Here is a 23,845-nt window from a genome sequence, read left to right on the forward strand (position 1 = left end):
TAGATTATCATGCAGTAAAATTAGAAAAAATCATGTATAAAACTCATTAGGAAATGTTATTTTGTGTAACTAGTGCCATATTGCAGAATCTCGCTGCGCTTATTCCACAGAGTTATGCAATTATATATTTCCTAATTGATGACGTAAATAACTATTCCCAACCGGCAAGTAGTAGAAATTTTCAGATTTTGATTTTTATTAACAGATATTAATTTTTCTTATCTACTAAGTATTATTGAATTCACAGTATAAGTTTTATATTTTTTCTAATATGCATTTTTAAATTATATATATGGTGTTACAGAAACAGGTTGATCCCTATATTTCAAATAACTACACTTTCTGATAAAGAAAAGACGACAAATTCTGGGTCTTATAAATTTTTTTACTACTTTTATTACTTTTACAAGGATATTAAATAGTGCCCTTTTTTCTTTCAATATAAACTAAGACCAAAAAAAAGATACAGCATGATTTTACATCATTTTCAGGCATTACATGGCATCAACGACTTAGCTTAGGGTCAAAATCTAAAACGGATCTAAAAGATCGGTTTTCTAGAGTTGGGTACGTACCAACTTTAAAATAAACTATTTTTTAAATTGGACTGCAAAAATATAAAATTTTAACCGAGTGCAATTAACGTAAATATTCAGTTAATTCTGATTACCTGGAATATCTCGGAACATATTCAGGTTTTTGTTTGGTTTTTCTTCTCGAGAAAAAAGTTATCAGATATTTTTAAACAAATTGTACCTTTTTCTTTGTGCCCCGTATAGCCAGTGTTAGTTATCCGATTGGGAGTTTATGACATAGACTGGTTTTAAAAGCTCATTGAATAAAAAATCAGTAGCATAGAGCTCTACTTGATACAATATGGCTTTATTTTGCCAAGTCGAAAAACAAATTAATAAACATTTGGTTAAATTATCTGTCAATGGTCAGCTTAGTTGCGTTAAATTTAGAATTTTAAGTTAAAAGATTATTTACAAGTTTGGTGAATTTTTTATTCTAAGCTCGCACGATACTGATTATTTTTAATAATTTTACAGTCGTTTTCAAAAGGTTCGCAATTTTTGTTGGTTGCTCTTAGTGGTCAAAAGAACGTATCCGATTTTAATAAATTATATTGAATTTAAAACTGCATTCAACGTAGAATTAGTGACACAAAAAGTTTATCAATAAACAATAAGAATAATATAGCAGTGAAATAAATAAAAAGGTTCAAACTTTTTGAAGAGCTCTTTTTTGGACCAACAAACAAAATTCAGCCAAAACCGAAAACGATGCCTAAGTGAGGTAATTTATATATTGGTGAATTCTACAGTTAATAGTAAAGCTAATATTCAAAGCTTTGAATTTGATACAAAGGTCTAATAAATAAATATAAACAAATTTTAATTAAAATTTAGGCATTTTTGCATCACATATGTATCTCTAAGTCTGGAATTTTTAGCGTTTAACCAAAGTCAGACACAATTTTTTAGAGTTTGAGCTCGGATTGATAAGAGAAAATAGGTCATTGCATCTTTAAAGTTTCTATAATCCCTGGTGACATGATTCTTAATGTTTTTATGAAGTAGTTTTAGATTTTTAAAAATGTTTCAATTTATAAAAAAAATGTTCTAAGTTGTTTGAATATTTTTTTATCTGTATTGCATCTCGTTTGTATCTGTATTGCAGTTTCGTGGCTTGATCTGAACTCGTTAATTGACTTGCTGAACTCTTATTATTGTCAGACATGTCAGCAACCCTAAAATTGAATCACAGAATCGAAAACGTCGCTTCACGAAGTTGAATACTGGAATACTCTGTATTAACCCGAATTATCCTGAAGAATATTTTAATATAAGTTGTTTATTCCTTAATAAATTTCAAATTTTGGGGTAAATACACATTTCCAAGAATAAAGTTTCGCTCGTCTATCATGCAAATGCCTATAGGTACTTAAACTGGATATACAGTTAAATGCTTCATGCCATAGTTATTTAGGAGGGTATTATTAATTTTCTATGGTTTTAAGTCGTTAAAACGAGAATTAAATGTCATCGTATATAAAAAAACAATTTTATTCGAACATATTCATATAATAACTAGTGAAAAATAACAAAAATAACTTAAAAAGCAATAGAAGTTGTTCTCAGCAATTAACTTCCTTACTTCATGTACAGTAATTCTCTATGCTAAAAGAGAAAAATTATATTGAAATCTTTTTGGAAAAAATAAAAATTCATTATCAGTTCTTGAGATACCCACACGAAGTGCCCGGCGAGTGTTTAAACTCATTCTGGAAGACGGAGTATCGAACCATGATCGGTACTTCCAGGGCCAATGAAGGTAATGATCAACAGCTCGTTGAAGTCTATAATCATGCTTGGATCGATAATCATCAACATAAGAATAATTTACTCCATATACAGGATCGTAGGTTACGTTCAGCATTTTGCCTAAAACGAAATATTCCTGAAGGTTAAAAATGTTGGAAAGCGAGTATATTTTGAACTTTTTAACGTAAAAAAACAATAATCCGACCAGGTGGATATACAAATCAAGGGGAATTGACGTGTTACATTTTTAAAAAACCCACTTCAATATAATTTTAGATGGAACAGGTTCATTTTCGAAGTGCTTTTGGATTTCTCTTTTAGATTTTTCACCGTAGAGCCATTTTATTATTAGATTTTTATTTTCAAAAAGGTTATATCACACTTATTTTAAAAGCTTAAGCAACTGTCATTTTGGTTTTTGTCATTTTTTTCATGATTACGTATTGGGGTGGATACTGATTAATTCGCCTTGATTTTCCAATCCACGTACCTCCGCGACTTTGTTTGTATGTAGGAAAACAATACTTACAGTTTTTTTTTTTGAAAATTTCCCAAAAATCTGCTTATAAACCTACGTTACACACCTCGCATTCACCGGATCGTACTGCTTTGTGTTTTAATAATGAAAATAAAGCTTTCCACTCATTTTAAAAACACGATACAAATATTGGCTTAGAACCAAAAAATAGGGTTCCCAGTTTCAAATATGTAAATTACATAATGGCTGGCATGTCATTAAAACTTAACATATTTTTAAAAGTTTGAGCTGAGGATTGTTTTGTCGGTCAAGGGGATTTTCAATTATCTCTCACGGAAGTTTCTACAAATTAAAGGTGGGAAGAACTTCTTTCTTGTCGACGTTAATAATAATACTAATTGTTTTACGTAGACTTTCCAAGAATTCGAATTAAAAGTTCGAAACTTCAGCCTACGGTTTCATAAACCCCGCCACGGGGCTGATATTGTAATAAAAGTTCAGATGAATGATTGCCAGAAGAAATGTGAAAGGTCAATAAAAAGTGAATTTCTCGATGAAATATGGCTTCGAATTGAATACTTAAATCTAGAATTTTAAATGCATTTGACCCAACAGAAAAACTGAAACCGACTCAGGTCTTTTCAGATTTTTATTCTGTTTACAGGAAACAATACAATTAAAATTGAAAACACTCTGGTGGAATAATTGCCTTTTGAAGAGGAAAGATTAATTTAAAAGTTTTTCTCATTGAGCAAGAACAATGCTCTGGCGAAACGGGGTTACTGGAGCTGCAGGCAAGACATTTGAAATAATTCCGCTTAGAATGTCGAAAACTCCTTATTACCTACCCCAAGGCATAATAGAGAGGATCTTTACCAAGGAGTTCTTTGTCGCATAATAGGCACGTTTTCAAATAAGAGGTAAATAGGAAAATATGTTCGATATTATATTTCGTTGAGTCAGTGAGCAATTTTAATATAAACTTGATACACCCTTGGCAGTCAACTCAATAGTGTCACGTTTCTCTGTTATGTCGCGAAAGAAGTTTTCTAAAATAGAATAGAGAAATGAACGATCCTCCTTTATATAAAAATTTACTTTATGTGGCTTGATTGATGGTGCTGGAAGCCCCAAAGGTTCCGTTTTAATCGTTTCAGCTAACTTCCTTAATCATCGTTGACAATTGTTAATTCTTCCTTTATGGGAAGGAATACTCGAAAAAAATCCTTACAAGCAAAATAAAAATTTAAATTTCAACGTCAAAAGCTCATGTGGATTTAGCTCCACATGTAGTAAAGAATTAAATGAAGTTAAAACATTGAGATGAAATCGACTTAAATCTCCTTTATCAAGTACCTCTTTTCTGCATGTTGCTCTCTTTTTGTCGAGTCTCTTTTTATCCATGTTTTCGTTTAAATCGTTCAAACTTTCTCAGTGGAATCAGTTTTAAATTTTCCGTTTTTACATGCTTGAAAATTACGAAGAAATGTGTAATAGGTTAATTTTAAACTAAAATAGCTGGCTACAGATAACGGGGAAATAAACAAAAATGCTGCACAGGGAGTAAAACAGTAGTGATCATGAATGAGGACAAACATTAAACAAAACCAACTTAATTTTACATCTCTCTTGTAACTCGACTGTTTGAAACTTGCTGAGAAATATCTGATAAGGTAGTTTTTGGCAGTAACAAATAAATCTGAAATAAAGGCAATAATTGACGTTAAGACAATAAGCTGAAACTGTGGGTACAAAAAGAATGAAGAGAAAATTTATTGAAAATTTAGATATCTCTGTTGTTGTAATTTGCGATAAAATACTTAATAAATGAATTTCAAGCTGAAATAAAGTCAACACAGAGAAATCTGAGAAAAATGCTGCAGAGTTAATAAACCAGTTTTATAATCAAGAATGAAAGTAAAATATTTAGACTTCCCGTTTGGAATCTCTTGAAACTCGTTTCTTTGAATTTTAAGAGAAATATCTGATAAGGAAATTTTTGTTCGAAACCTAGTACTTTCTAAGATAAGGAAAGCTGGAAAAAACGCTTCATAGTTTGCATAACACTTTTATAAGTAAGGTGAAATTTGTAGAAAAGTCCGTTTGTTATGAGTTAGTTTGATGATGAAATCTGAAACTTACTACACATCAGTAAAGAAAAGATTGAAGCAAAAAGTACAAAAATTTTAAATTTCTCCATGGTAACTCTTTTTTGACATTTATGAAGAAACATATCTAACGATTTATAATTTGAAACTGTAATAAGTAATATTTTTTAAAACTGAAAACTCAACCTATTAAACAAAACAATTTCATAACAAAAAATTAAAGTAAAACTTCATCGGAACATTTTCATTTTAGAAGATGAATTATAGGTAGTTGGTTCCATTTATCTTCATAGGTGTATATTCGACTGTTATTTTCCAAAAGACTCCAATCAATTTCCATGTAAGTGCTGGTTGACAAATCAGTTTATTTTTCATTTTCCAAACCTATTGCTCAAGAATATCCAATGTGGAGATTAAAATAATAATCAAATTCTCTATACGAAGAAGGAATTATTTTGAGATCAAATGACATGAATCTAACTTAAGAATTGCCAATTGTTTCTCGCTTTTCTACAGGAATAACTGGTTAAAAACATTATAATTCGTTTGGCATCAAAAACTTCTAAATTTCAAACGAAAAGAAAAAGCTACAAAAACTTGATATTTTGAGGTCAGTTACACTAAGTCAGGTGCGACAATCATCACAAATTCATCCGTTTTTCTCTAAAAGCAGCTACTCAATTCTTATTTAAAGGGAAAATAACTAAGCTGTATGTTTCATCGTTTCTGATTTGACCAGAATCCAAAATGTTGAGAATTAACTTATATCAATTTGTCATCGTTGAAGGTCTCTTTAATGAGTGTTACTAAAAAAGACAAGGCCAAAGCAAGACATTATCATCTGTCAAGTGAAATTAGCAACAAAAGACTTAAAATTTAAATTCACTTATTGTGAAATTTGAATGTGTGAAATTGATATGTATAAGAGAAGGAGAGTAACACTGAAACATCAGGAGGACTGAACTGAAATACCGAATTTTTTTTGTCCTTCGTTTAAATCGACAGTAATTGAAATCATTCGATACATCCAGTTCGAAAACTAAAATGTAGGGCTAAAAGCGTATGTAGTAAATTAATGAAGCTTTAATCGGTATTAAAACCTCCTCCCCGCTTGGAAATTTTTCTAAAAACCTCTAAATTGGCTGAAAGACTGATTTCGATTCTACACATATCGACGCTGGAAACCCATTTTGGAGCCTCTATGGAATAGAGTTTTGTGAAGCTACATACAGGGAAATCCAAATAATGAAAATATGTATCCAAGTTATATAGTAACTCGGAAACTAATGTACATGTTGATGGCCAAAGTCGCCGTCTAGACGTTTTCGTTAAATTGTATAAATTGTTTGACCTTGTGTTTCTCACATAAAACCATTCATTCGAATTTCTTATCGATCCTGAATACTTCATATGAGGACTAAATAAATCCACATCTTTCGGAAAAAACGATATATTATTTCGTCGAGGGAAGAATCTAACTTCTCGAAATTCATGCAATTATATGAAAATTGCAAGAGATTTTGGTATTCTCACACTTACTCTTTCTTCGAATCTAATCGAGCCACATCCACACACCACTCAATACACTAATTATTATCATCACAGACGCTATGCACTTTATGCATTCGCAATCCCAATTGTATAATCACAATCAAAAAATGACTCCAAAAAAAAAAAAAGTAGGCGTCTCCCTACAGTAGCTATTTAACTCTAGCCAATAGCAGGCGATTTATAAGTTAGTACTGCGTGTAAAAATAAACATAATGCAAATGACTTAAGCTACGACACTTCCGTGAATTATACTATATGAGCAGAAAATACAGTTTGTCAATAAGTTGAAGTGGAATTTTAAACCATTGCACAACTAGAAAAGTGTATGAAAGTGTTGATATTGATTGGTGCCAAGGTACTAAGCATTTGATTTGTTTGAGCTTGATAATTAGTAACTTACGATTTGTTTTGTAGGGATTTCATTTTGCTAATTTCTTATTTGTATTAATCGTAGGTTCATCATTTGGTTCACATATCTCACATAGAAGGAATCAAATTTGTTAAAGAACCTGATAATAATTGCACAAAGAATGTATTAAACTCATGCTAATGCTCTGATTTTTACCTTTATGGTACTCATTTGTACCACCGCTAGTCCAGGAGCATGTCGTAGATTTCAAAGAGAACACACCAAATTATGCCAAATTTTAATAGGATTTCAGCAGCACTCACTTTAGGAATTGGCCATATGGCCCTTCTCTAAATGTCCAGTTTTATGACTTTTTGGTAAATTTTGTTACGGAATAATAAACGTTTGCAATTGTGTTTGTTCTTATTATCACAAAATCTGGTTTAGAGGAAAAGAATATTTGGGTTCTGTGTGCAGAAAGTTACTGCTTGAGATATGTCAAGTTCGATGAAGGGATAGTGCACTGCGTAAATGATAAAAACCTCGAAAAAATATAAATAACTCTATATTTTCTTTTTATATGTTTATCACATTAGAAATTGCCTTATCACAATAGTAAACTTACTAAATATAAGTATAACTTAAGGAAAACTAGTTTATATGCAAGTGTTTCTTGCCATCATAATGGTTGAAATACATGACTTTGCTAGTCTAAAAACATAAAAAAAGTGTTTTAAAAATACGAGTTATGCGTAATTGAAGGCACTTACCCTTTGGATGCCAAATGGAATTCGTGAAGGCATGTAATCACAGAATACTCTTAGTCCCCGATAGGGAACCCACACCCTTGTCCTGAAAGAGGAATTTTAACGTCCATAAGCCATTAAAGTCTTATAAAAAAACCATTTAATTGCCATTAAATACTGCTATTACCTGTAAGGATAGTCATAATACCCTGAGCAATTCAGTCTCTGAATTTTTTCATCGTAATAAAATCGAATGTCTGGAAAGTATCGGAAATTATAGCCATCTTCATCGGGGTAGTATTTCAGCTGCAGCATCCTTAAAAGAAATTTATTACTTTAGGAGGAATATCGAATTTAACATTCAAGAAACTTATAAGAGCACTGAAGAGTATTTTTGAGGGTACTTACTTGAATAATTTAAATGCACTGACAGGCGATGTTAAACCTGAGTTAACAATAGTTTCAGGTGGAATGCTCACACTCTGGTGATGGGCCAAAATATGATGATTTCACTCTTTGGCACGCTCAAATGCAACAGAATTAGAAAATACTTAATTTATCGAAGTCGTGTAGTGTTTATACAAATTTCGTGTTTACGCAATAGCTTATTTAACACAATAACGCTCTTTGATTTGAAAAGCTCTAAGGGCGAAAATAATGTGTGGCGATGTAAGGGGACTACATAAAAATTGACCCGGGCCTTGCTCCATTTTTCAAATCTCACTGGACCCTTTCTATAACGAACCAAAATATTTCTGCAAATATTTTTTCAAGGGAAAATAAGATTTGCTCAAAAAGTGGGTCAAGTTTTTAATACCGAAATACGCGGCCTGGGGCTTACGAAAACGATGATTCACTTCATAAGCAATGATTTCTATCTGCCTGTAGAGCTTTCTAGGAATTTATAATCCTGATGGATGATTTAGTGGTCTCAGTGGCTCCAGAAAGCGACAACCTTCTTGAAATTTGAACGATATAAAGCATATTTTAGGGGAACTTTCATGAAGCGAATAAGATATATTGTATGTACGTGTGTGAAGTCCGCATGGATTTGCTATTTCCGGCACGTGTGCGACTGCTCTTTTCTTTAATCTTTGGCAAATAGAGAAACGAGGCCATATGGCTTAAGATGGATTTTGTTTCATGGAAAATTGTTGTTGACGTTTGAAGAAGCAGAATAACGTTCGAAATACATTGAATGCAATTAGGTATACAGGAAAACGGTGAAACCTCTGGAAATTGTCGAAGAATTGGGAAATGTCCGAACAATGAGGCTCAAGTGTCCCATAATATTATCATAGAAGTAAACAATTTTCAACACATTACGGGCCAATATCAAACAAAACAAAAATAACGAGGTTCGCAATGAATTTACATCAACAGAACTGTTGTGAGAGCAGAATGAAGAAATCTTGTAAATCAACGCGCTACTTTGTAGAACAGGACAATAAGATATTAGTTTTTAAATAGGTATTTATGTCCCACGGGCGAAAAACTTAACTTTTACACCCGCAGCTGAAACTTGTTGTCCCTGGTGTGCGAGGGGAACAACCACGTTTATGGACGATTTTCTTCGTCCAGCGGGGATGAGTAAACTACCGTAGAATTACAGTACTTTGTATATTTTTTCAATATGTATCAGGTAAGTATCCTCATCACTGTATCTCGTATCATCTAGATTTGACTTGTTAGTGTTGATGGCTAAAAAAGTTGCCAAAGTAAAATAATTGGAAACAAATTTTACGTCTTCAGATGTAATTTTTATATTTCTTTAAAAAAATTTTACGCCCAAAATCCGGCGTGTAAAATTGTACTTCACTTCCTAGCTCTCAAAACGAAATTTCAAGGTATATGTAGCATAGATGAATATAATTATATAAGTATGCCTAATAGACACCTAAAGATAGATTCAGCACCAAACTAAACCTGAAAGATATCTCTGGACATCGCAATCCTGGAAAGCAGGCCACTGATTTCTGTCCTTTTGGCCCGGTTTTTCAAAGTTCTGGTCACTTTGCCAGAAAGACAATTTTTATGGAAATGAAAAATTGACCAATGTTTGGCTTCGGTTTCATTATTTCTATAGAAGTTATCTTGCTGGCAAAGTTGGCAGGAATTTGAGAAAGAGGGCCTTACGATCAGTAGATCAAAACAGATTATGTGAATTGCATGCATGTAATGCACATAATACAGACAAAATTATCAAAAAGACGTAATATTTAATGCATTTTTCCTTTAAATTATTCGAAACTTCAAATTGTGGATATTTTATTCAACTGAAAAGAGTTCAACTTTTATGGAATCATAAATACAGGGTGGCCCAACAAAAGTTTTGCATCTCGATATTCAGTATTTAAAACGAAAATATGTAAAAACGCTCGAACCCATCAATCTTTAATTCGAGGGGGACAATTTTTTATTATATTTTCAACTCCTGAAGAGGAGTGATAATTACCCATAAAATTTCCGATTGGAAAGGGTATCGAGTGATATATCATTTTAAAGGTAGTGGTACCCTGATTGTAGCCTTCAAGTTTAAAGTCACCGCCATTATCACCGTTGATATGACAGTTTGTCAAAGTCTCTAAGGAGTTTATCACAATAAGAGGTGCAGACTTCAAAATGGGAGTAGAAAGATTTTTAAAAGTGAAATAATCACTGAATCGTTTAGTTTAGTTAGAGTGATGTCTCATATTTAAAGGTCTTCCTGCTCTCTTTTTGAAGTCTACAGCCCTTATTGTCATAAATTAATTATTACCTAAAAGCTTTTTTCCCTCAGATTTTAACACGTTTTTATATCAACGGGGATAATAGCAGTAGCTTCAAACTTGGAGGTTGTAATCAGGGAAAAGGGATACCTTTAAAATGAGATATCACTCAACACCCCTTTTTATTAGAGATTTTGGAAGTAACTGTAACCCCTGTTCAGGAGTTCAAATTGAAGTGTTGAAAATATAATATAAAATTCTCCCCTCAAATCAAAAATCGACGGGTTTGAGCATTTTTTCACATTTTAATGAAAATCGACATGAAAAGTTTTCGTTGGGTTACCCTGTATATCATATAAGGACGAAACAGTATGGGATCAAATCATAAATAGAAACATTAATTGATTTGTTGACTAACGATGCAATATTTTTATGAACTTACGAATAGTAATTTATGTTTAAGAATTAAAAAAATATGCGAATTTTATTAAGTTTTATGTTTATTGTGCAAAAAAATGGGCGCATTCAAGAAACAGCAGCATCTTATTATATTTCAAATACATTTCGCTGAAGCGCTGACCTAAAACGGTAATCTGCCATTTTCATAAAATCAAATTAATATCTTTGATAAGTTGATAAGTCAAATTGTCAGACAAATGCAATTGGCGAATTCGCGCTTCAAGTGCTGCAATGTTCGATCGCCGTAAGTTCTTTGAATGCGCCCAATGCGCTTTTTTACAAAAAATTAATGTGAAAATAATTATTGGTTTTGAATCGAGTTATTTTTTTTATAGAAATATTTTGAGAGAAAAATAGATACATACATAGATGGATGTCTCTAGTTTCGAACAGGTCCGCAACGAACATACAATGAATTGAACTCCGAATACTAATTTAAACGAAGGAATAAACTGGCAGGATTTGCAAACCCCTGTCTCGCCCTGTCCAAATTAGTGTTTTGTTAAGCATTCAAATTGTCAAAAATATTGGAACTATATGCATTCATGCAACCTGGATCAGGAAACAGCACGAATGCATTACGAGCACTCGTGCTTTTTCATTCCAAATTGCATTCATGCATATTGCCCTAAAATGCATCCTTAATTGTCAAAGCACTGGTTATATACATACGTACTAATCTTTTGATAAATGAAGGACAAGCTTATTTTTCACATTTGATTGACAGACATAATTTTTTGGTTCTTTAACACTGGTAAGTTGTTGAAAGTCCTTCTACATGGCGAGATTGGTTCAAATATGGTTATTTCGGACGTAAACTGAGCCATCCTTATCTCAAATTCGCGTTTGTACAGATTAATTTAGCGTAGGCTTTTGAACTCTTGAAGCTAAACAAATTTTTGAAAAATGATTGTCAAAGGGAAGAGCATTGAACCCGTATAATCTTCTAGAATATCTTCACAAAATCAAGGGACATTTAGGCTAGGTGCGCATGAACGACTAAAATATTGGCCGATTTTTTGTGTTCGATTATTTATCGATCAGTTTTTTATCGGTAGGATTAAGATGTCCTCGGAATAATCTGATTTTATGGAAACTGCGTGTGTTACTGCTTTACTTCTTAAATTACGTAAAAAAAAAAAAATTTTAAAAGAGGTACTAGGTTCGTCCTATAATCAGTACAAGGAGAGAAGAGGGTCAGTTCTCCCAATCTTTTGAGAAAACAAGGAAACATCCGGGAAAATTTTTGGACTATACAAAAATGTCTATCGAAAGTTTCGATATCCTGCATGAAATGGTTTCGATAGGTCTACATAAATCAGATAAAATCGGGCTCTTGTGCGTGACTCCATTAAAAACTATAGACGTAGGTACATGGGCCGATCGCAACCGGATCGGAAATTGTCCCTGGACTTAGATTTTCTAATCGGCCAGTCTTTCAATTGTTCATGCGCACGGTTAAGTATAAATGTATTACCGCTGGTGACCGACTCTTAAATAGGCCGAGCAGAAAATCGTTCATGCGCGCCTAGACAATGATCATTTCTCAAATATCTTTTAAGTCAAACATTTAAGTACAACTATCTGAAATTAACTCTGATTAGGAATTGGACCAAAACTGTCAAATCTGGACGTTGAAAATTGTTTAAATTCGACAGAATTCTGATCGATATTTCAACAAATGTATTTAAAATTTTGCCTAGATGGCATAAAACGTGAACTTTGACTTTTCCCTAGTTTCAATTTAACGCAATTGCAAGGTTCATTTTCGAATCAGCTCATAGACTATAATGAGTATGGACTCACTCCATCCCATAAAGTAAGCTACACTCCCTCACCCCACCTGTCTTAGACACGTAAACAAATAATAATTTAATAAATATATTAAGTCGATTCCTTCCAAATGTTATTTGAAAATCGACACATTTCATCAGGACACGTTTGTTTGCCCTCAGTCCTGCACAAACAAAAACTTCTAGTGCACTTTTCAGAAGGAAACATAATTTTTGTTTATCTAGACGTGAAAACATACATTTTTATGTAACCGAGAAAGGCTTTAACAGGATCAAACAAATCGTTTTCTGAACGGGAAATGTTTTTCTATGTTTCCTTGAACGGATTTCTGTGTATGGCAATTTGAGTGTTAAAATATTCCATAAATAAATCTCTGTTACAAATAAGTGTACCTTGGAACTGAGGAAATATGGAAGGTAAGGTGAATTATTTATCTGATGGAAGGTGTGAGAAGGAATACATTAGGACTCTTTTAGAGTGAATGCGTAGTTGGAATTTTTATTTTGGGCCTTTTAAGGGTCGATATTAGACAACCCACGCAATAACGTCCTAGAGTGATTAATCGGCAAATAACCTAGAAAAATGACTGTTTACAGCTACTTAATCAGAGGCTTGGCTTAGTTTATTGGCAATGTGTCACCTAGTTTCTCAAACGTTTAATAACCGAATCATTCAATCATAATAAGTATGTATGTCTTTGGCTCTGTTCCAGGATCTTGAAATGCGTCAGTGACAGACATTTTTGTCCAGGTGTTTTTAGATGCTAAACTCGCACTACCACCGAACGAACCTCTATCGGTAAGTAATCTCTGCTTTTAAAATTTCACCAATAATTTTAAAACAAACTTATTATAGAAAAGCAATGCTGACCATCACCTACGACCCAGTTTTCGGACATAAATTTCGCCAGCACGTCCCTTTCTCTAGGTACTACACTGAATACAACATCAAAGGACCCATGGACTTTTACGAGCCCACTAGAACGCCCGGATGGTACCCCCATTACTGGCCTGCTCATTTGATGGAGCGTACCCCTACTAGTTACTCAGTAAGAAGCTTAAGGGTATGTCCAATTGACTAGAACCAATTTGAGGATTAGCTATAAGACATTTTCAATTGCAGCTGAGAAATCACTTGTACAAACTGTCCCCCAAGCTGTGAAAAGAAGCAAATTCATAAAATTTTTATTTCGATAATTATTTTTTTATTGCGCTAAGTGCAGATTGCCAGTCATGTAATATTTCATCCTATTTCGAAGTAAACATGTTTCGTCACAACACGTTTGTATATGTTTGTCCTCCCAATTAAAAATAACATGTACACTACGAATAAATCGAAATGTAATTTTCCTCCATCTAGAGGTAAAAATAGATGTTTTCACGAAGGACACAGAAACTTCTTTTTGTTATTAATTTTCTGTTCCCGATACATAAGGACAGAGAAATACGCTTTTGTGTTAAATGGCCTACATTTTCAAGGCTTTTCCCTCTATTTATAAATATACCAGGGCAGCAAGTCCCAGCCGAAGAGCTCTTCAACCTGCAGTAATAAATTTTTCATTAAGTGACACTAAATTTTGCATCTGCGATAGTCTGTTGGTGTGAATGCACGTATTTTTTTAAATAATGTAATAATTATTATATTCCTTCAGGTTGTGTAATTGGATACATTTGGATTGATGTACAGTTAGTTCGGATTTTATTGCCCTCATTTGATGGTTGTTGAAATTAGCAGGAATTGTCGGTCTAAAAAAAATTATAAAAATGTTAGTTTTTAGCAGCAGAAATTAAGAAATAAAGATTTCCAAGAAATTGAAAATTAGCTGACGGATGCTTAATATTGACGAATCAAGAGAGTGTATTCTGTATAAAAAATAACTTTTCTTTTTTTGTAAGTTATGCATTGTGTCCCCTTAATGAGAAGGAGCTGTAATGTCTCGAAACCTCTACATCTGACTGAAACTCATCCAAGAAAACGAAAGGCTGTAGAATAGAATTAATAGTGATCACGCTAAAATCAAAAATTGCTTTGATGAATGAGATTGATGAAAACGATTTTGATGAGGAAAAATTAAAATAAAATTCCAAGATTTCCAATATTGTTTTCTTTGACACATTCTTTTCCGGAAAACTAGATTTCCTATTGGATGTCAGTTTCACCATTTGCTCTATTAAGATCTCGGACGACTCCAGGACACACTAAAGCCTCTTTCTTCCGACTTTTCTACTTTTGTTATAATTCAATTATTTCCTATACAGGGTAATTTAAATTTGCACAAGCTATTGAGATTTCTAAAACCAAATTCCCATTTGGGGAATGCAATTATCGAAAATTTATTGCGGACATTGCTGGGAAAATAATGATAATTACCGGTGCTTTTTAAAGTCTCGCTTCGAGGATGATGCTTTGGATAAAATACCAAAAATTAGCAAAGAAAGTAAAATCAAATATATGAGAAATTTATAAGGAATACTTACGGAGCCAACTTTATTCGGGTAATATTCCACTAAATACCTTTCGTGCTCCAAAATAACTATAATTTTTCATTCAAGCAACAAACTGCATTTATTCATTTTCTCTTTCACGTTTCACACAAAATATGAAAATAAACTTATGCATTTTTCAGCAAATTTTATGCAAAAAGTGTCAGTGCCTTTGATGCACTTTTGCTATTACCCCCTATAATATGTCACCTTCAGGAGACCAACAATGGACTCTGAAACTGCATGATGTCCACGAATGTAATGTACTAAACTGAAACGCTAGAGAGGTAAGAGGAACAATAGACTGAAATTTAAAAAAATCTTTATGGGCACATGGATGGCACTTTTGGATAGAGCTAATGTAATGGATGTAATATAGTGGATGGAGCAAAATATGTTCGAATGACCTAGAATCACGAAGATATATGGGGAGACAAAACTTAATTGTGAATAGGGCTCTCAGAGTTTTGGAGACTTCAAATTTTGATGAAAGGACATGTCAAGTCTTAAGAGTGGAGGACGAAGAGAGAACCAAGAGAATGCAAATTTCATCCAGCTTTCTGCTACAAATCATATAGCGAGTGATCTAATGTAATGATGATTAATAATCGTTCAAATGGCTTGTTCGATTTACCAAATTTATATGAATCTATGATGATAGAAGATATTGGATGGGCTGATAACATATTATGTGTCCATTGGGCATTTTGCGTCAGCGTTTTGAATTATCCGCTGTTTTTAGGATTTTGTACTGCTTTCGTGTCATTTGATGTCAAACTTGTGGCAAAGCTTCTAGCATGAGTAAATTAATAAAGCCGTAAATTAAATAAGCCAAGTGAATTGCTACAGACTTTTAATAAATATATAAATTCAAAATTACGATCTATATTCTCAAAAATAAAATTTCTTTTCCACATAGTTAACTACATAATCCTAAAAAGAAACATAAATTCACCTTAATGCAATTATCGTGTACGCATACTAATTGTATAATTTGAAAACTACGTTATTTTCAATCTTGGAAGCCCCCTTGCTTTTCTTCAACGAACTCTGTACAAGTTGTTCCTGACCTAAAAAAACGTGCGATTTTGGTACCCACTTAAAGTATTCCCTGTGCAACTTTAAAATGATCCAAAATCGAATGTTACTCAGTTTGAGTGAGTACTTACACGAATTTTTCTCATGTGATGCTCAGTGGGCCACATATCCAACAGATCGAAGGGCAAATAAGGGAACCTGGTGCTTCTTAGGGGCCAAAACAAACTCAAATACTTGTCAAAATAATATCTGTGCCGAGTACTATAATCCAATTTGGCTCCATATGTTCGATCGTAGTTTAGGACCAACATTATTCTTAGTAGTTAATTTTTTTTTAACCGGACAGCATTAATTTACAGACTGTTTTGAGTGTCGGCACCAAAAACTAGCAGTACGCTGGGTACTATTATAAAATTATTTTCATTTTACGGTTTGACAGGGTGCCAACCTGCAAAAAACCAGAAGCTTTGTAACGACTTATACTGGATGTTACGCAAATGCTTTTCGGAATGTTTAAAATAGCTCCGTTGTTATTTGCACAAAAGTACCTACGACGTGCTCAACTGGAGCAAAATAGATTGAGTGCGCTCGTCGGTCGTTAAGTAATAATTTATTTTTCGAATTTTTTGGAGCCGAGCTTTGCCAAAAAGTCGGAAATACACTTGCTTGGTAGACGAACAATCAGATTGTGCTTATGCAGATGTTTTAAGTTTAAATTTAATATCGCGCAAAATAAAGTAAAAGCTCAGCTGCATATAATACAGTTTTATGTAAATCGCGAAGCAGGGGCAAATCGCTCCACGTTATTTGTCCTTGCTGAAATTTATTTTGGAGGCAAAAATATAATATGAGGGTTACTTGAGTCGGGAATTTTGGATACTTTTCCTCCATCAAACTGGGCATTTCGCGTTTTGTTGGAGTATTCTCGTGAGATTTTAAATTAATTTAGTTTTATTCCACTTAGTTTCATAATTATATTCGAGAATTCAAAAGACAAGTTTATAAGTTTTCAAGGTTAGCTTGCAGATTCACTCAGAAAAAAACAATTATTGTTATATTTCAGATTGGGCCACACTAGCCAGTGCACCGTACTCGTAGAGGAATATAACATTACTCCATAAAACCGAAAAACTGCACTTGAAACATGTAGAAGATATACAAAATGGGGAAGTGCCCACATTTTGCCAGTTGTGCTATTTTGAAGTTTTAGAGGAATACAGGGTGATTCATGTAAATATTTCATTAGAAACTTTTGGGCTATTAGTAACTATTTTTAATTTTTCATATACAAATAAATTTAAAATATTACTGTTTGAATAATTACTATTAAAGTCTATGATTCTAAACTGCTGGGCGAACTTATTAAACCAACAACTACATTAATGCACTTTTAGAAGAAGCAGCCATATTCTTTTCAAAGCCAAACTAAGATATTTCGAATTATTAGTGTCTAATATTAAAAAATCGCAAATTACGGCAAAAGCGTTAATTTTAAGTATAGGGATACTTGATAGAAATCAATTCAGAATTAAATTTAGAATCTAGACATGTAAAAATATACTGGGTGTTCCATTTAAAATAAGCGACTTTTTTCCTTTCAAAGTTCTTTAAATTTGACACTATTTTTTGGAGACCCTGTATAATATCTATAAAAACTTTTCTCGTTAACCTAATCTACCATGTTTGGCTAACATGTCAACAAATTTTCATAAAGCCAGTTTCAATGATAGCTGAGAATTTTTTATTTTAAATAAATGGTGTTTTATAAAGATTTTTCTTTTAAATCAAAATATCTTTAAAACGGTTAGGTTTAGGTATAGGGATATCTAATAAGAATTTAATTAAGTTAATTCTTAAATTTGAAAAATATAAAAATATACCGGGTGTTTCATCTGAAATAAGGAAGTCGACCTTGACTTCCGGTATAACCGAAAGTAGTGTGCATTTCAAAATATAAAAAAAATAGAGTGAATTTATATTAGTTTAACTCCAAAATATGAAAAATTAAATATAATTACAAGTCCAAAAATTTCTAATGAAACACGTACGTGAACAACCCTGTACATCTGGTTATTAAATCTTAAACAGCTTTTGGGCTAAAGTCGTGTAAACTAATTTAAAAAATGTTAACTTCTACCTCAAGTAACCAGCATCCAATAATTCACGTCTCATACATATATCTAATATTCAAAAAGTACTTTCGTTAGGGCCAATAGATCAAAGTCATGGCATCTTTGCCAAAACGAGAACTCCATAGACGCTTTAATGTAAAAGCAAAATATTGGTCAGTTTCCATGGAAATCATCTTCCAGGTAAACTTGTCAGTGCATTGATCTAGCGGCCCTTAGTTGTATGTAAAATTGCATTTGCATCTAGAAAGTCTGTACATACGCAAATTCAGCAGGGATTAAGTGATTTGGAACTCAAAGATCTAATGCATAAGTCAGCTGAACTCAGCTCAACTGTTATTAAATAATGACAGTCAAGAAGGAATGAGCAAAGATAGTTGAATATGATAATTAAAGTCGGGCTTGATTCGATATTCTTGCAAGAAGGGCCTTTATAAGATGTCATGTGGGTTTCACGGTTGGCGGAATAAATTTGAGAATTTCACACACCACTTGTTCTACATTAAAGATCAAGTACTTCATTACTAGGCAGGAATACACACTGATAGAATTTTTTGTTGGAATAAAATTTCCGCCAACGTCTTGTGAAAATTCTACCAATATATCACAAATGTGTAGCATTAGATTCGTGAAATTCTCCTCCGAATATATCTGGTGCATCGAAAACTCTAGATAATTCTAGCATCTAACATTCATGCAAATGTGTATCAGACAAGAGTGTCGGTGTATAATGCGTGCTTATGTTTTTTCAGTTCAAGCTCGTTCATGCATATTAACTCAAAATTTATCGATAATTTTTAATACACTTGTCATGTGATATACAGTACTGTTCTAAATTGCCCTCCCTCCCCCTTTCTAACTTTTTAACGGATGATATTTTTCAAAATTCCAAAAGAGGCTTTAAATGAAACAAAAAGGATTATCTTTTGACGACGTTTTTGCATAAAAATTACTTACCGTGTCGCCGCTAGGCCAAAAGGGCCATCTTTTTAAATAGTGCCATGGGTCGAGTGGCACCTCGTTCGAAAGGTATTTTAAAACTGTGTACAAAAATGAAGTGTCTTTTGAAATTGGCCGATTTGTTTTTTAGAGAAAAAAAATTTTTCTCAAAAATAAAATTTGAAAAAAAATTATCATTCTATGCATTTATCGAAATTTCTGTTCAGCAAAATACAATTAGACAAAAAACTTGTTTATTGATAAGCAGATAGATTTTTTGTGGGGTTACGTAAAATCAAAAGTTTATGCTACGTCATCAGAGTGTTTGATGGAACTGAGGTGTCGAATTACAGAAGTTTGTAGATCTATTGACCAACAGACATTTACAAATGTAAGAGAGGAATTTTCTGACAGGTCACATTTTTGTCAGAATCAAAATGGGGGACATTTGGAATATTTAATTTACCAAGGTAAACAATTTATTTTTCAAATTTTATTTTTGAGAAAGAATTTTTTTTCTAAAAAACTAATCGGCCAATTTCAAAAAAAACTTAATTTTTGTACACAGTTTCAAAATTCCTTTCGAATGAGATGTCACTCCATCCCAGGTGCCATTTTAAAAAAATGGCCCTTTTGGCCTAGCGGCGACACGGTAAATAATTTTTATGCAAAAACATTGTCAAAAGATAGTCCTTTTTGTCTTGTTTAAGGCTTCTTCTGGAATGTTGAAAAAAAATTATCCGTTAAAAAGTTAACAGAGGGGGGGGGGGGGGGGACAATTTAGAACAGTACTGTATGATAAAGTTTCTGTCACTGCGTACAGGTCAAAAATTCTACAAAGCATTTGGTTCATGATATTTTGGTTCCACTAGAACTTCAGTATCGGAAACTCTAGACAATTTTATTATAGTATGCACTCATTCAACTTCAAGTATCTTCTTTCAGCAAGAGACCCTGATATACAATGGAAAATTTTTACCAAGGTCTTAAGCTTTTCGTGTTGGAGTTTTTAGTGTTTTTGGATATTTATTAGTAGGATTGTAATAGTTTGAAAAAACGTTGACATACTAAACACTTCCATCAATATTTTTAAGACTTTCTGTGGTATTTGAGGCAATTGAAAACTAGATTCAATACGGGAATCTCACTTGCGTCTATCAACGAGTAGCTTTTCGTCCGTATTCAACTAGGGAAATGTTTTCAGAAATATAAGATTTCTGGGGCTAAATTACTTTTATTATATCTCTCTTTGCACAGTAATATTGACAACCTCCATATACAGAAACATTATACATTATAAAAATATATCATCTCTTATAATACCGTAACAAGTATACACTTAAATATCACTTTTTCCATCGCTGTGTTCGAGGAACAAATCTCATTCTAGCATCTAACCTAATAAATATTTAATAAGATTATTAAACAAAAATAAATCCGATATTACGTATACTGTGCTGCATTAGTTTGTTACTTCTGTGCATTATCTCATTAAAAACTTGATATTAGTGGCACCAAAAGAACGAAATTTGTTCCTTAAATTGCAGCCCTCCATTGGAATCCCTTCGCGTATTGGGCGTGTTTATCGATCGAAGTAGAGATCATTATACAGCTGAAACAAACAAATATTACTTTCGATTATACTAAATGAATTAGTCGGAATTGTACAAGATTGAGATATTTAAGCATAAAAGATAATTCTCCAGTTAAAAAATTAAATTGCCGCGCTTTGGAGCAGGCAAAATGAAAAGCTTATCTAGCGGTAAAATTTATTATCATACCTGTAGGTACTGTTAAAAATTCCCCTTCGTAACCTACATTGTAGACCTAATTTGTACAAAAAAGTCATTTCGGAGAGGATTTATTGTCTCTATACGAGTGGCTTATGAAATAATGCTCAAAATTTAATCATTCATTCGACCTTTAAAAGCCAGCGTTTCTAGGTAATTTCTGAAACGAGGAAGAAATTATTTTCCAGCTTATTATATCTTATTTGCTTCAAAACTCGTAGGAAGCGACGATTACGTGCTTAGGGCAAAAATAACATAATTGCTGGCACAAATGCTTCAGACAGTTTCATAAAACGGGAAAAACTACCGTGGTGCTTTTTCAAAGGTCAAAGAATGAATGAGACCTTTAGCTGAAGAAACATTTTTTCCGTGATTTGGAATCGAATCTGGTCAAATATACACGACGTGGACAAACCGTAAAGACAAGTAAAAAGAATTGCTTATGATATATTTAACAAAACATTAACCTACATTTGAGCATTATGAAGTAATGCTGTTGTAGTAACTCTACTAATTAATGTTTTAGTTTGTGATAGTTTTTATTTGTCAACTTAGGTTCTGCCATAGCAGGCGTTAGTTCAAGTCTGTATGAGCCAGTTTTTAACTGAAATTTTTTTTTTAAATGTCAATAATATGTCACAATAGATGTTCAAAATGGATGTTATTATTATCATCAATGTAACCGGTTAAGTCTTACAATTATTTTTTCGGCTTTTTAAAAGGTCCACAGAGTCGTAAGTTGCCTTCTAAGCGTTTACATTTATAGCAATTAGGTACTTCTCTGTTAGAAAAACGGATAGAATATCGACGTAATGCTTTACCTGAGTTCTTATTGCTTTGGAAATGTGCTTCAAATACATCTGTAAATTCACTGTTTATTTTTAAATATTTTCAACTGAAATTCACACTTAACAATGGTCACTAATAAAAAATAATAATAAATTGATTAAATTTTTTTTTGTTGAAAATTATTTTAAAATTAACTGGTTATACATCATCAAATTCAGAAAAATACATTCTATCAAAAAATGTAAAAAAAACGCGAAGTTCTATTTAAAATCTGAAGTTGACACCAAAAGCACAAGAAATTGAGTTCTAAAACAATCTACTTTGACGTTATTTAGTAGTCCGAAAAATATCATTTTATTTGGTTTTTAGTTCATAAATAACTGAGTTATAGCTTAGTCCGTTTTTCATGAGACAGATAACAAATTATTACACATTTTTTGTGATTTTTAAAAATTTTTTCTCCTTACCCTGATTTGCCTAAAGGCATCTTCGGATGGAAAATCGTTCCAGTAGTACGAGTAGGACCTGTTTGAAGGCCAGTACTGTGGGAATCTTTCCCTCGCTGTAAATGGCCAGTCTACATAGAAGCTGAGGGGTCGGTAGATTTTGTAGTGGTAGTAGAACTTGGAATCGGGCCAAAATGACCATTCATAACCCTGTTTGATAGGGTTTCGCAGGTAGGTAAGCATTTTGCTAAAAATGGCGGAACAATAATGTTGGTAGAAAGAAATGCCTGATCCTATGCCTTGTAGTTTTGTGCCAAAATTTATTTCTGCTAAGCTCAGTTTTTGCACTTTGTAGATAAATATAAACAAATACGGAAGAAAGTTGAAATTATTCTTTAGAAGGAGCTACAAGTCGTTGTTAATTGAGATAATCATTACTGTTATCACCGAACAAATATTTATCAAAGGAAGTTCAGTCATACTCCAAGCTTTGACCTGGTTACATCAAAGTGCAACATCGATGAAACTTGCAAATACCTTTATTCACAATTCCGTCTCTTGTAAATAAACAAAGTTGCAGTTTGTGCTGATTTCAGCGGGTGTGCGAGATAAAAGGTAGAAGCAATCGAGTTATGAGGGACGTATTGAGACGTTTAGCCGAGTTACTTCTATGAAGAATATATGTTAGGTGTCATTATGTTCTATGATAAAAGAACGAGTAAAAGAAAAAATATATATATAGCGAAATAAGAAAAGCGTTGTATTATTTGCCTCTATCTCCTGATCTGGGTTTCCATGATTAAATTTTTTTTGGCCCTTTTAGGACGTGTGGAAAATATGGATTCTTATATTGATATACTCATGATAGCTCATTTTTTCAAGCTATTTTACAATTTTGGATGAATTCACAAAATATCGGAGGTCATACCTGCCTATGGGCTCCATTTTCTTTCCATTTTTCCATCCTTTCTAGGCTATATTCCATAAAGTGTGCTGACCTACTTTACACATACGTATGCCTGATAAGACCAATAGATAGAATGTATTGCCCAATATCCTTTTTTCTTCTCTACTTGAATTCTCACGAAATTTCGTGGAAATGCCGTCAACACTTTCCTGACATGTTCGGTCATTCGTGAAAATACGTTTTTATTAGTCAGAAATGGTACATAAAGAATTTTTGAAAACCATTTTCATATACAGTAAAATCTCCCTTGACGGACACCTCCGATAAGCGGACCTCTCTAATAACCGGACAGTTTTCTGGGGACCAACTCTTTCCCATAAGATATTCTAATAAATATTTCTCTATTAAGCGGACTGTCTATTAAACGGACACGGACATTGAATCTAACTCCATTTTTACATTTTTTCTCTCATAAACGGACATTTATTTAGCCCGCGACCAGGAAATAATTTTCGAATGAACGTTGCCGTTCCTTTTAATATATTTAACGAATGGCAACGTTTTGCCTGGCCGCACGTCTTTCGTAGGGGAATTACCGGACTCCCGAAAGGCATATTATGTATGTATAACCATGCCACTATTTTTGTCTACTACATTTGTATTTAACGCAACGTTCGGAGTAGTCGTAGTAGTAGTAGTATTTCTCCTTGTGTGTTTTTAGTGTTTATATGTTAATAATGGCTCCAACAAAACGTCTGTTAACTTTAAAAGAAAAGCTGCAAGTAGTGGAAGTTTACGATAGAG

General features: G+C 32.9%; 1 protein-coding gene and 1 long non-coding RNA gene across 8 annotated transcripts in view; both read right to left on the bottom strand.

The window, feature by feature from the left end:
* Positions 1-23,845, bottom strand: part of LOC136416037 (uncharacterized protein CG45076-like) — a 114,143-nt gene that overhangs the window by 54,871 nt on the left and 35,427 nt on the right. The window lies entirely within an intron of this gene.
* On the bottom strand, positions 2,054-6,471 carry LOC136416048 (uncharacterized). Of its 3 annotated transcripts, none has more exons than XR_010752674.1 (3): positions 6,453-6,471; positions 2,257-2,447; positions 2,054-2,183 (listed from the first exon to the last, which is right to left on the bottom strand). It is a non-coding gene; the product is annotated as an uncharacterized lncRNA (long non-coding RNA). The 3 variants fall into 3 exon arrangements; XR_010752672.1 differs by lacking the exon at positions 6,453-6,471 and adding an exon at positions 2,857-2,959; XR_010752673.1 differs by lacking the exon at positions 6,453-6,471 and adding an exon at positions 2,903-2,921.

This window comes from Euwallacea similis, chromosome 22, assembly GCF_039881205.1.
Source record: "Euwallacea similis isolate ESF13 chromosome 22, ESF131.1, whole genome shotgun sequence".
Taxonomy (NCBI): domain Eukaryota; kingdom Metazoa; phylum Arthropoda; class Insecta; order Coleoptera; family Curculionidae; genus Euwallacea; species Euwallacea similis.